The following is a 13,051-nucleotide window of genomic DNA, read 5'->3' as shown; positions in this document are numbered from 1 at the left end:
AGGACATGGAATCCAAAATACATTATTTGTTAACAAAATATTAAAGATTCATGAAGCAAACTTTCTAAAGATTTAAATCATGTAACTTTTCTTACTAACTTAACATGAAGCATATGAAACATTTCCATGGGGAAAACAATCTTATTTCACCTCATATATGTAAAAAGCCCCTCACTTTTTTCACTTCTATTCACTTAAGCAATGTTCCTTGGTTAATAGCCAGAAGTAGGAGAAAAATAATTAAAAGGATTATCAAGATGTTAACACATGTAAGGGTTCTTGAAAGCTATGCTCTTAAAGTTATTTTAAGTATTTGAGATCAGGGATCAGGCATAAATGCACAAATAGTTATTTACACAGGTTGAATTTTTTTAATACAAGATTTCATCTTTGAACTATTTAACATAGAAAAAAAAATGTATAAATGAAGCTGTACAGGTCTTGGTAAAGACTGTTAAGAAAAGCTGACATTTTTACTCTTCCTAATCACAGCAAACTTGTACACAGCATCAACAAAGCCCTTCTGAACTGAAGCAGTATGGAAATAGAGACTGCTTTAACTATTCTCCTCTATTAACTCACGTACCATTTACGTAAAGCAAAGTTCCATTCACTCTCAACTCCAAACATTCTTCCACGTCACTGGACTGACCTTCACCTTGTTCTCAGTCTTAAAGTTAGTCTTAATGGATTTTAATTTTATTTGGAGCTTGAAAACAATGAAGCTATGATTCCAAATTTCTCCCATGAGAGTGACTGTTTCTATTGTTTCTGATTTACTGTTTTACTAGCTCTCATCCTCTCTCCTATTCTTGTGCCAAAAGCAGAGACAAAGGTGCAGAGATTTTTGACAGAGTGCTCTAGAAGTTCCTGTGCCCCATGTTAGCTTCCCCATCTACTTTTTTTTTTTTTAAGAGGTACTGAATTAGTACATGTGCACAAAGAAACACCATCAAAATATAAAACAGAATAGAACAAATATATGATTTCTTGAGTAGGATAAATGCCACAATGCTTCTAAGTTAGTCATTTCAATCTGGAATGTATTTAGGAAGGTATAAAAAACACAAATGTGTACTGAGGGTGATTTTTTTTATTCCTATTAAAAGGTCAATAAACTGTTTTGTTCAAAATAGAGAATATAAATCCACAAGTGTTAGGATTTTATAGTCCTCTGTATAAGATCATTTTCATACACCCAGTCTGGAACTGTATAATTCACCTTGGCAGCTAATGAACAGCGTCTTGCCTTTACTTCTACCTGCTGACCAAACCTAACTCCCTGAATTATCTTGGTAGTCACAACAGTCAAGATAAAAATGTGCATGCAAAAATACCCACGTGAATTTTCAAGAGAATCTTGCATTCACATCCTCATCCTGTAAAGGCATGCACTGCAAAGATGGTGTTGAAAGCAGAGATCCTGTTTTATCAGTCTCTGCCATGTTACATTGCATTTTCATAGTCATTGCAACTGAATAACACATTGCATGTCTTGACAAATCAACACTAAGCATACAGAGAGCCCCAGTATAAGCCTGCAACAATCGATATGTTCACTCTGCAAAGTTCCAAAAGAAGACAAAATGAGTTGTACTTCATAAGAAAAATGATGCTTTTTGTAAAAAATAAATTCATGAGCTTCTAGACAATCTATCCACTGTTACTTTTCTGTCTGTAATTTAAGCAAAGGTGTTTTTTCTTTCCTTTTTTTTTAAATGGAAATCTATTTTGCAAAGTATTCTCTTTGAAAGGATGAAAGAACGCCACCTGCTTTAGCTCTTACTTCATTCGGAAAAGGGCTTAAGGACATTACAGGTAACACTGACATTTTTGAGAGGGAGAACAACTAAACGTTTAGGTGAAAAGTGAATTTGAGTTCTTATTTGTCAAAGAAAATTTCAGCGGTTTTAACTGTGACTGAATAACATGTCTGGGACTGCCTGCTATCCCCAAATGTTATATAAAACTCACTGACCATAGTGAAAGTGATACATCTGTGTGTGTATATGTGGCATACTCTGGAAAATGCTTAATTTACAGCTCCTTGTAACATTTCATTCATTCACAAACCTTAACATTTGGTATTTCCTCATTTTTGTCAGCAAATCGTTAAAACAGTTTCTGGTAGCAGTTGGAGACAGAGGAGCCAAAACACAATATTTTCTCCAGTTATTGAATATAGCCTGGGACAGGACACAGTTTATCCAGATTTACTCAAACCATTTCTGGGTCTGCTAGGAATTGAGTTCCTCTTACTCTTGCTACATCTGGACACATCACAGCACTGCAGAACCAAGCCTTCTGTCTTGAGAAAGCCCATCTTCTGTCCATAAGGGAAAAGACAACAAATGACATAAAGAATTTACAGACATGAAGGTATATGCCCGGAACTGAGCAACTGCAGGCAGACCAAACTCTCATACAGGAGCTTCAGCTTCACTGTGCTGTTGAAGGGAAACATTGTAACTCTCTACACGTAATGGTTTGATGAACAAGTAATTCTTACAGAATTTGTGTGGGGGAAAAAAGCCTCTGGAGCCATTATATAAATTTATTATCCCTAACTTCCACCTTCCAAATACAGGAGTTATTTGCTTAAATGCTTATTCCTTGTCCCCAATTGAATTCCCAAGGGAGTCTCAATGTTAAATGCATCTTTCTGCATTTACACACCTACTATTTTGCCAAATACAAGGATTTGGTTTCAAAACAAGGTTTAATATTTCTTCCTTGCTTCTATGGGCTAAATGGTACATTTTGTAAACGAGACAAACTCACTGTGGAACACTATAATGCTTTACATCCAAACCCATGCCCCCAGATCCCTGATAATACCTTCAACACCCCACCTCCCTCACAAACTACTCTTGGTGTAATTGCCAAGATACCTTCTACATTTGTTTTTTTCCCCCTCTTCCAGGACATGGCAGGAGAGAGCAAGGCACAGAAAGGATTGAGCAGTTTTTAAAAGGTATTTACAAGTCACCATGAAAAAAATCTATAAGCAATAATGCAATGCCATGATCACTCCAAGAAATAGACCTCTTTCATGGTGAATTCTACAGACTTAACATTTCTCTTTTACAGGCAGTTGGTAACAACTATCATTCTTGCCCTACTAAGACTATGCAAAATCATCAAAAAATTGAGGTGGCTCCTTCATCCTGTTACAAATCTGGCTGAGTTGGTTTCACTGAAGGTCTTCCACAAGCAAGGCTGTGGAAAAGACTAAAATTTTGTTGCTTTGAGAAAAGATGGATGACTGAAATGCCAGTAGAAAACTCCCTTGAGAGTAATGAATCAAAGTAAAAATATTTCCCAATTTAAAATAGAAATAAAAAATACCAGAGACACTGCTTCTCTCTAAGCTAGGGACATGCATGTGGCCAAGATCCTAAACTATCCATATAATGTCAAATGGGTGTTGTCAATTAGCAGGAGCTGGTTCCCCTGTAACTCCTTCGTTTAACTTGCTCACTGATACTGGCCAAGGGGAGGAAGGAAGGAACGAAGCAGCTCAGTAAAGCATTAGTTTTCCAGCAGAGGCGTTTCTCCTAATACCCAGAGCCTTGCACAAGCACCTGGAATCCTTCTCTAGCAACAGATGGGTATGTGTATGCAGCTCTGTCCCCAGAATAGAGCTGAAGTGTTAATGGCCTGTGGAAGTTTGAACAACTGTACTTTTCTAGCACATCATTCCTAAGACAGGCACAAAGGAACTCGTGCTATGGAGTTCAGAATAATCCTTTTCCTCTTCCTTTCTTATGCAAAACAGTAAACAGAAAGTAAGCAGGAATAAAAACCGAAGTCATTATTGTGAAAACTACCTTCAAAGAGATGGAGAAATGACAGAGGGATGAAGGGCCAAGAAAGATATTAAGCATATTCCCTAAATTGTAACTAGATATTGTTCTGCTGGAATACTCTTCATGTGATACAGGCGTAAAAGTGACCACAGTTTACATGCTCAGCCTGCCCTGAATCCGCTGATGCAGAAGACACATCAATAACACGGAAACCTATCACAATGAACACTCACAGGAAGTGCAAAGACACTGCAAGATCACACTCAGCTACTACAACACCCCTTCTTGTTAAAGAATTGGACAGCCATAAATCAACTGCTACAGCAAATTCACATATAATACAAAAGCACAGCAAGATAACAGAATATGTACAATGAAAATCCAGTGATGATAAAATTCAACCACAGAAAAGAAGTAATTCTCAAATGATCAAGAATTAAAAAATAAATAAAAATGGGGACTGGCACTGAAGTTGTAGGTTTTGTGCTAATTCAGATGAATATTCAGATGCCTACTTATATAAACACTATCAACCTGTTAAAGCACTAGAAAGGTACATGGTATTTGCAGATACGCATTAAAAACATCAAACATTCAAAACTATTTTTAGAAAGATCTGTGTGGACTGTCTAAATGGATCAAAAGTTTTATCTGAATAAAATTCCTGCACACAGAAGTGGCATCACAGAAGAGGGTACAAGATGAATGTATGTCAGTGCTCCGTATGTGGAGCATATACATGCTGGCATATGCCCAAACCGTCTTCCTCTCTCTCTATGTAAGGCTTAAAAAAACGAACTATAAAATTAATTTATCCTAATTAAACTATGAAAGGTTTTTGGCTATTCTATTTCCTCTACCAAACTAAGCAAAAGACTACCACCACAGAATACATCACAGGAACACATCTCTTTCTCAGTGCTTTCAATCATTTAGATATATATAAAATAGCAATAGTAAGTGCAAAATCATTATGACAAAAATCAAAGATATTTTGCATTAGTTCAATTTTTATTTTTTTTTTCCTAACAATTCACTTTCTGTTCTGAGCGTAGTGAGTGGCACCATATGAAGTATCTCTCTCACAGAATCTTTTTTATGGCTTTCTATACTGCAGGGTATAAGATTTTTTGGATGCAATTGTGAGTAACTACAGGGAAGGATATACAGTATGAAGCACAATGTTTCATGCAGAGATGTAATTCAAGATGCACTGCAGTTCCAGAGATTATTTTTTGTCTTGAATATGCCACATGATACTTGCAATTAATCACTTAGTAATATTGCAACTCACCTATGCTTTTGGGCAACAGGTGAAAAGAACTTGTGAAAAATAACCTCCTATTTCTGCTACTAACATGGCAACAGGACCATCAAAAAATGACTCCAGACTTCACAAAACAGTACAATGAGGGAATTTACAAAAATTTTCCTCCTCCTCCCACCCCAGTCGCCCTTATTCTAAAGGCTCTTCTCCAAATTATCTCCAAGAGTATGGATTTTTTCAGAGATAATTGACAACAGAAGAAACCAATTCTAGATACAATTAGCAAAGGAAAACTAGAGTTAAAAAATCTAGTCAGCGTCAGCTGTCTTCAGTGCAATAGGTAGGGCACCATCGTGATAATCCTGCTGGCACAGATGCAAAAACTACATGGACAGTCTTCTGCAGATGCCCTTTCAAACTCTAGTGTAAGCTTTATGACAGAAATTAAGCTAAGAGCAGAAGCCCTAACAGAAATTTGATGACCTAGTGTATTTATTGACCTACAAATCACTCTTAGCCTCTTGTAACAAGCAGCGTAGGCAGTAAGAGTAGCTATACTACTAAGCTATTTATAGCTCATGTTCCTGAAGTATTAGCACGTGGCTTTTTTTCTCTGGTACAGTTGGATTTGGTAATTTTTTTTGCCAATGAATGCCTCATCAGCATTCAACTACTGTAACCTGTAAAATTAGTGTTATGTCAAGCACAGAGAGAATCAAAGACCTAAAAATATCCCCACTCACTCTTTTAGATCCTGCTCATACTTGCTCATGGTATTCCCATGTTGTTTGCAGCCTGGAGGTATGATTTGGAAGCAAAAGTCTAGGCACCTCATGAAAACACAACTGAGACATGGCTCTGCAGCCACCCAGATTTCATCAGAACCACAAAGGCGTAAGAGTGGCTTAGTTCACCTTTTTCTTTCCTCACACCTTTTGGTTTTCGTATTACATGATGCTCCTTTTACTGGGACTAGAGCCTATATAAATTGCTCTTACAGAAGCCTGGTTAGATACTACTGCTCTGAAAAACCTGAAGGCACTTCACTGTCTAAGTTCTTCTCTAGTGAATGAATATATCCCATCACACAACGTACCAAAAATATTGGCTTCTTCTGAAGTTCATTTCCAAACTGAGAAAGCAAGAGATCATTCTGTATATGAAAGCAATGACAAAAGTAGACAAAGGCTGATGACTGGAGTCAGAAATCGCAATATGGTGAAGAAAAAATGAGAGCATGGGGGATGTTCCAGCTGCTGGCAAATCTGGTCTACAAGACTCTAGAAATCCTTCAGTTTTTGAAGAATCAGTTACACTTGTTAATGAATCATCACTCACGTGCTTTGCATTTCATTTAATAAACATCTATTTTCAAGCTTTAGCTCTCTCCTCCCAAGTGTTTTTCTTTTCTCCCAGAAGATAACACACTTTTTCCAGTCTCAAGAAAAACCGCAACTCTCATGTCAGAGCAAACAAAACATTACTGCTCAGCAAGTCCAGCCTCCTCAGACTTGCCATCTGATGCTCTCACCTTCTTGGGCAATGTGGTGCAAATGGCAAGAGAGGCCAGAAAGATCTGACAGAGAAGGGCAGGGACTGAGGGAGATTCCAAAGGCAAGCAGCTGCAGAATGGAGCCTTACAGGAACCTCTGAAAGACTGCAGTACATGGTATGCAAAACAGATGCCAAAAGATTTTAAGAGGGTTATGCAGAGCACTTCCCAATGGCCAACAGCCTGAGAGTGTCAGCCTTATTCTTTGGAGACACAAGCCATCCAGACATCTGTCTGCACCCTACCAAACGTCAGATGGCCACCACCACAGAGCTTGATTACCAACAGGAACCAGACTCTTTCAGTGAAAAACCTAATAAAAAGTCCTTCCTCCCTCAGTAAGTTACAAGCTATGGTTTCCTCTAATGTTGTCATAGTTTAACAACTAATGAGGCTATTTTAATAATTGATCCAGCTATACTTTTTAGAAAGGGAGCAAACACTCCTTAAAAGGAGTCAGACAAGCTGCACAGAAAACTGAAATTTTCTGCTTATCCACTCCTGCAGTGCAAACTTTCCTTGCCTCCCCCTTCCCTTTCCCCAGCTCCTTCAGCCCTGCCCTGAAGGAATTAACAGTTCATTTGTCATTCTGATCTAAAATTTGGTTTACTGGCTTGACTATGCAAAAATTTGTGAGGGATGCAGTCACGAGTCAACAAGGAAATGGGCTGAAACCACCAACTTGCAACACCAGCTACTGAATGCCATCCAGACCTTCAAAATAAATACATTCCACAGCAAATTGATCAAATGTTTTGTATTTCAGTTTCCCAGATCACCCAATTTAATCATTCCAAACAAATTGTCTTCACATCTGAGAGCTTTGTGAAATCCAAGGCTTATATAAATATTGATCACTTTTTCCAAAACTTTTATAACTAATTTTCTGAATAAAATAAATGGCTTTTGTTATGTACGGAAATGAACATTTTAGATTTTGAAGGTATGTGTCCAAATTCTCTTGACTGGCCTGCTTGCCTTTTTAAAAAATAGACAATATCACTTATGAACTGTAAGAACTTGGTTCACATCCTCCATTCCTCTATGACAGAAAAGATTTGTTTTAAATATTTTACTTTAACGCTTAATCTTTGTTTATGTAAGGAAACGGGTATTACTTTAGAAATAAGCAAATGTGCACTTCAGACAATTATTAGGATTTATTTGTCCCAGGCTCAATTACCTCAAGTCAACGAACTCCAAGGAATAAGGGTCACTGCAAGGTCAGGGTAAAGTACTGAACAGGACTTTGGTAAAGATAGACGTTAGACCATAATTTCCTCAGGGCTTAGAATATTCCTTTCCCCCTTCTTCTCCCTGTAGTTCATAGGATTTATAGGAAAAAATAAGTTTCCTGTTCTGTACAGATTTTTCAAAATGCAGCCCCCTTGATCACTTTCTCCTCCTCTTCATTTCTATCAAGGAAATTAAACACTATAAAAATGCTTCTTTGGTCAAGAAAAGTCCTCTTTCCTTGTAAAATAAACCATGTCAGTGCTGATGCACACAGCAAGTCTGCCTCAGCATGCCCCAAAACACTTCTAAGATTCACCATTGTGAGTGAAAAGTGCTCTTCTCAGGTACAAAATCTATACCACACGTAGCAGAGTGCCTCTGTGGTTAATTAGTCAAAACACTGAGATTAGTCAGGACAGAGATGAATTTACATGACAGGATGTGCACTCCTTTTTTGCTTTGTGACAAAAAAAGGTAGGCCACTGGTGAGGCTGGGCTGCATTTCAGACAAGACACAGAGATTTGTCTTGGCTTTGTGGATCTCACTCACTTGCTTCCCTTCTTTCTGGAACTCTTCTGTTCCCTGTTCCTTTCAGTGGAGGAAAAGAAGCTGGGCAAACAAGCTATAAGCTTGGAGCTGGGAAGGACAGCAGGAAAAAAAATGCCCTACAGCAACAAGAAAACATATCATCTAAGCAGATTCCCATCTTCTCCTCTCAGTGAAGATGCACCCTTTATTCTCATCCCGGTATCGCTCCCCACTTTCTTGCCTCAGCACCCTCAATCCCTTGTACCTGCTGTCATAGCTGTCCCTGTTCTTCCAATAGCTTCTGTGGTACCCACTTCAATTATTACTATCTTTCCTCCTCTATTCATCAGAGAGCATTTCAGTCCTTTTGACTGCCCTGGACATCAATGACTTTCAGGAAGTTGTAAGAAGAAAATAATATTAACAGCATAAGTGGGAATGGGGGAAAATGGGAACAAGGAAGATAAAAGGATCACAGTTCACATGAAAACTTTTAAATCATGAGGCCAGACCCAGTGACACCCTGTAAAACCAATATTCAGGACATACATCCCCAAAAGAAGGCAAAATATTCAACCCTCATCAGGTGAGCCTAAAAATAATGGCATGTAGAGCAATGTGTGACACAGAAGTTCAGGCAGCATGTTTCAAACTGAAAACATAGCGGGACCTTAAAATGACTACTTTCAACAGATATGTATCTTTCAACTTAGCACTATGCCTTTCTCCAAAAGGATGAGCAAGACTCTTCACTGTTGCAGAAGTACATGAAAAACCCATTTTAACTGACAGCATCATAGTTATGGTGTCAAACACTGCTTAAGTCAAAGGCATCTTCCTGAAAGGCCTTGGAGTTGCTGGTCAGTTTTTATTTTGAAGCTACCGGGTAACTGCATCAAACTGTACTGTGCTGGCTGTGCCCCTGTATTACAAGACAGCTGCTAAGCAGAGGGGTGATCATCAGCCTGAGCACAGCAAACATTTGGATTTAAGCCAAGCATTCACAAGAAGACCTGGACACTCCCACCAGCTCAATGCCTGACATGCTCCTCCACCCTAACACTTTTCCCTCCTTGCTGTTCAAACACACATCTGCTCGTTTGTTGTTTGTCCAACAGACAGCAATCTTCATCTCTAAATGCCTCCCAAGAACCCATAAAGCTAGGCAGCTTGTATCTCTTGTCTTTAAGTTCCTTCTTCCAGCTAAGAAAATTACGTATAGTTTCAAAGCACTTGCTTCGGAAAAAGTCTTGTAAGTACATACACAGCAACACATGTTTGTGTTGAGAAGACAGGGTCACCGAAGTACACTTCATGACTAGGCAGGCAGAGAGGGAGGCTGGCACCAGACCCTAAGACCACCGTAGTCCACTCCCTGTGCTCTGAGACCCACACATCACACCCTCTCCAGAAAAAGCCAAGCTTTATTCTGTGGCATTCTGTGGCATCACCAATGCTGTTCTCAAAATCTAACCATTTATTTGTACCTTTAAAACCCTGTTCTGAACAGGAAATAAGCTTACCCTCTAACCAGTCTCAAGACAAAAAGATGGTTTTACATTATAAGGCATCGCATGCAGCTCAACTTCAGACTGAAAATTAGAAATATATAAAACAAAACAAAAAATAGTCCTATATTTTTTTTCTTCAGAAAGTTGCTCATATCTGAATTTACTGGGAGATAATTAGCATTGGTAAACTTTAAGTGTATTTTATCTTAGAAATGGAATGTCAGACAAGCAGCTTTTAAATATGCATGCCACGTGTCCAGCCTCTTACTTACTGGCCATCTGAACTTGGGTTTTAGCACAGGCTTCACATCTAAACTGTACTACAGTATTATCAACTGACGTAAATCCATCTTTCTTAAATGACTTAAATTATCTTTCATAAAGGCAGGCTGTCTTATGAATATGTTTTCCTCCCAGTCACACCATATTTATATAAAGAGGTGGTGATGAACACAAAAACGAGGCACAAAATGTAAAAATTAAGAACTCCAGTCTGCCTAATTCTAAACTGCATGGGATTACAGTAAGTACGCTTGTCAGTTATTTCTTCCCTTTTGATGCTTAGTAGTTTAATAATCATAGAATCATTAAGGTTGGAGAAGACATCCGAGATCAATCTGGTCCAAGTGATGAGATACTTCTGGTAAGTAAATAATTCTAATGATTTATCTGGTTGTGTTTCAACTTGTTTAGCAGACAGTTTAACCCAGTTCTGCCACAACTGAATTAACAGTTTGACCACACACCAACAGGGGTCTAAGAATATTTAGCTCTGAACACTATTTATTTCTCTGACAATTTTATGATGAAAATCAGTAGGAAGACTTGCCCTATTGACCAAATATTCCTAACAGTTTTTCCTTTTGTGAAAGCACAGCCAGATACATTTGAATGCTATAATTACAGAAAAGTCATAGCAATAAATGCCAGAATTTGCAATACAACTCCAGCCAGGAAAATATTTTCCAGTGGGATTTTCATAAAGAGCTTTTGGTCAAGTAACAGAGTTTCCTCTTGCTGTTTAAATGAAACAAAAACTTCATAAAATTCACACACCCTTAAGGTTACTATTCTCAAAGAATATGTGCATGTTTTGTTTTTTGTTGTTTTTTCAATAAAGTTAGGCTATGTTCACAACAGACCTTAAAAACAATCCAAAACAGATACAGCTTCAGAAGACAAAAGGCAAAAGAATAGTTGTTCTTTTTGTTTTCCTTTTTTTTTCCTTAAAAAAGGTTAAATAATTTTTGGAAAAACCGTAACAAGAACCACAAAACCTGGACTCCAGCTTGTCGTCCTTGGACTGTTTATACAGTCAGTGCAGTGACTTAAAGGGGTCCAGATCTTCCATTTCAAGCTGGCATCACAGCCAAATTCTCTAAAAAATAAGCCAGGATCTCCATCTCATTCCCAAACTTACAACCATGAGCAACCTATCTTTCCTCAACTCCCCCCTACAAAGTGCTACTGCACATTTTGCTAACACTCTCACCAACTATCCTGCCACTGAATCAGCAACCAACTACTTAACAGATGAAAATAGTGGGTGCAGCTGTATTCCATGGCTGTAACAATAAGAATAAAGCTGCCCTCCCTGGCCAAGCTGAGCAAAGGGAGATTCCCTGAATTACAATTACAGTTCAGTTAACACACTGGTGACAACACGAGTCTAAGTCAAAAGTGTTTCTGGTTTTGTAAAGCATTCCTATCAGTAAACTAGACAACTCTTGAGGAAAGTTTACTGTAAATGTTAACAGGAAAGAAGAAAATAAAGCTCCAGTATGAAACTAAAGTTTCTCTATAGAAGAGATTATTTTTCTGGTTAGTATTAAAAAACGTCTACCTTTGACGCTTTGGTTCGATAAATTTTTAAACATACATATGGAACCACTGAAATTATTTAAGTTAGTATGATTTCGCACTGTGCTAGATGCACTGAATTTGCCTGATAAACAGCAACAGCTTTCTCTTTAGTTACTGTAAACTTAAAACTTACTTGGGCAATATGGTCTTATTTTAGAAATGCTATCCTTTCTAAGGGCAATTTTCTCGATACAAAAGATAAGGAATTTCTTCTGTGCCTCTGAAAAACCCTCTCAATGCAGGTCTTTAGAAAACACAGTAGAAGAATTTCATTTGACTTACAGCACGAGACTCATTTTTAAGTGAATCAAACTTGAAGAAAATGGGACAACTGAAGAATTCATGTTATGCTTGTATATTGGTAGGCATCTCAACTGTATCAACTTTAAATAGAACACTTACAAAACAAAACTACGCTAACATCTAAATGTGCTTCTTGTCTTTTTTTCTTTTAATCTCTTAAATATTTTGAACAGAGTCAAGCTGAATTCTAACTAAACTTGTCATTATAATTTACCTCACATTAAAAACAGGAGTGCTTTGCTAGAATTCTCATGAAAGTCATTCCAAGCATGTTGTGATCTTGATAAATCACAGTCTCAGAAGATAATCTGTTCCCCTTTTGCATGTATTTCAGAAACCTCTCAGGTAGTCTCCCCTGAAATAGGACACACATCACCAGTGGCAGAACAGGCCTACAAGTGAAGAATATGCTTTCTAGTGAAGTCATTGTAGTACATATATGATATACAATGGAAATGGCAGCTGGAAAGAGACCAGACAATTTATGAGATGTGACCCTAGCTGCAGCAGAACACAAAGCAAAAGCCACAAGTCAGTCTCACACAACATGCAACACAACATCCCCCTGGCAGCCTCTCCCTAAGGTTAACTCTATAGCTTTAGTTAATTATATATATTTCATACTTGGGATTTAAATAAGCTGTATGTTATAGTTCTAAATCAAGATGACCAGATGTACTTAACGTTACATCTATTTTCTTTTTATAAATCCTTACACACCAAGAAGTATTCTTTTTTGATTTTTTTTTTGATGTTTGGTTTTAATTTGTTAAAGGTTGTTCCATAATACTAGTAAAGTGAGCTGCAGATATTTGGGGTATGAAATACTATGATGGAATAAAACAATCATTTATCATACGAACAATAATCAGACCTACCCATCTTAGAGGATTTATCCTAATACTTGAATTGTCAATACTGCAAAATGCAGAAAGACAATCTCACAATAATTTTGAGATCTTCAGCACCTGAAATATTCAT

General features: G+C 37.7%; 1 protein-coding gene across 3 annotated transcripts in view; it reads right to left on the bottom strand.

The window, feature by feature from the left end:
• TSPAN12 (tetraspanin 12) overlaps positions 1-13,051 on the bottom strand; it is a 48,905-nt gene that overhangs the window by 16,259 nt on the left and 19,595 nt on the right. The window lies entirely within an intron of this gene.

This window comes from Oxyura jamaicensis, chromosome 1 (assembly GCF_011077185.1).
Source record: "Oxyura jamaicensis isolate SHBP4307 breed ruddy duck chromosome 1, BPBGC_Ojam_1.0, whole genome shotgun sequence".
In the NCBI taxonomy this organism is placed as follows: Eukaryota; Metazoa; Chordata; class Aves; order Anseriformes; family Anatidae; genus Oxyura; species Oxyura jamaicensis.
This window is presented reverse-complemented; position numbering and strand designations above follow the sequence as displayed.